Here is a 1,806-nt window from a genome sequence, read left to right on the forward strand (position 1 = left end):
AGCGTGTCGGTTCCCACAGAGCAGACCTTTGGTCTGAGACCTGACAGTCCAGATGCCACGCATGCTGCCGCGTGGCCGCGGTGTCGCGGCTTGGGACAAGAGGAGGCCCCCCGGTGCGGGCTGGGGCGCCAGGCACCGCGCGGGCGCTGAGGGTGGGGGTGACCCCCACCCCGGGCCGCCACCTCGCTCCCAGAAAGGGGACAGAACAAGAGGCAAGAAAAAAAAAAAAAAAAAGCAGCAGCCTGTGGCACCCGGTATTCCCAGGCGGTCTCCCATCCAAGTACTAACCAGGCCCGACCCTGCTTAGCTTCCGAGACCAGACGAGATCGGGCGCGTTCAGGGTGGTGTGGCCCTAGACGGCGGAGGGCGCCCCTGCCCCGCTCGAGAAGCCGAGCCTCTCTGGGCTTCCCCGCCGCCGCCTCCCGCCCCAGGCCCCGCGCCGGGCCGGGCCGGTTGAGTTCGCCGGCCGGGTCCCGCGGGCTCCCAGGGACGGGGGTGATGGGCGGGGCGGGGCGGGGCGGGGCGGGGGGGGGCTGTCTCTCTATACACACACACACACACACTCACACTCACTCACACTCACACAAGATGCGCCTCCACGGCTGGACTCGCCAAGGTGGAGCCCTCCCAGCCCCCCTCGTCTCCTCGCCCGGCCTCCTTCACCTACCGGCTGCCCACCCCCAGCGCGTCGCTGCCGCTGACTGCGCACGCGCGGGACGCTCGCCCTTTGACCCCAGCCAGGGGCCGCCCTCCCCCACAACCCCTTTCAGCTGTGCCCCCCCCTCGCCCTGTGGGTGGGCTGCCGCCTATTCCCCCGGGCCAGGGCTGGGGCACAGCCAGTGTATGGGGCGTCTCTCTCTGGGGATGTGTCCCATGGGTGGGGTGGGGTGGCGTGGTTTGGGGGGTGCTGAAGAAATCAGTCCCCTCCATCTCCTACCTCTGGAAAACGCCCAAGCCCGTGGAGAACTGCCGGCACCGCTTCGTGGGGGCCGGGACCCTCCTCCGTGTCCTCCTGTGGCCCAGTCCAAGGGGCCTGGGCCTGGCCGGGGCTGCATTGGACCCCGACCACCCTGGCGTGTGGACTCGCTAAAAATCGGCCATTAGATATTGGATTCCAGCTTCCTGGAGGTCATTTCACTAATGAGTGCACCGGAAAGAGTTTCCTAATCCATCTGTGAGGGTGGCAACTGAAAGAGAATTTTAAAGCTGACAGAATAGGCGAGGGAAGGCATAGGAGATTTCCACACCCAGCAAGGAAGACTTTCCCGAAATGGAAGAAAGAAACGAGCAAACAGAGACACCGGTAGCCCGCCCGGAAAAGAGTCTGCCCCTGAGAGAAAGCACCCTGACCAGGTTCACCCGTGGGTGGGTGGCGAGCCAGCGGCATTCAGAAGAGCGAGGCCCGCAGTCTGTGCGGAAGACACCTGCGCTCGGGTGTGTGTGGCGGCGCGATTCACAAGCAGCTCTAGATGTTAAACCAAGGAGAAGCCAGGGAGTTCCCAACGCCCCAGGTGTCCTCAGCCCACGACTGGCTGCTGTGGGAATGCGAAGCCCGGCTCCTTGTCTCAGAGCGGGGTTCCCAGGAGGATCAGGCTGAAGCTGGGACTTGGCCTCAAAGTGTCCCCTCGCATGGCCACCCCCTTCCCCTTCCTGCTCCTCTACTCCTGGTGCCCCTCCATCCAGGGGCCAGACCTTAAAGAGTCACCGCAAGAGAATCCTGGTCCCAAAGGAGCCTTCTGGGGGACCGGTGCTGAGAGAGGTTGTGGGCATGGCCCGCTGGGGCTCTGCCCGACCCAGGGCTGAGAG

At 65.2% G+C, this 1,806-nt stretch overlaps 1 non-coding gene across 1 annotated transcript; it reads right to left on the minus strand.

The window, feature by feature from the left end:
- Positions 1 to 239: 239 nt before the first annotated feature.
- Positions 240 to 358, minus strand: LOC142866699 (5S ribosomal RNA). Its single transcript, XR_012916527.1, has one exon. It is a non-coding gene; the product is annotated as a 5S ribosomal RNA (ribosomal RNA).
- Between the last annotated feature and the right edge of the window lie 1,448 nt (positions 359 to 1,806).

The sequence above is a fragment of the Microcebus murinus genome, unplaced genomic scaffold, assembly GCF_040939455.1.
Source record: "Microcebus murinus isolate Inina unplaced genomic scaffold, M.murinus_Inina_mat1.0 scaf006_hap2_Mmur4.0, whole genome shotgun sequence".
NCBI lineage: Eukaryota > Metazoa > Chordata > Mammalia > Primates > Cheirogaleidae > Microcebus > Microcebus murinus.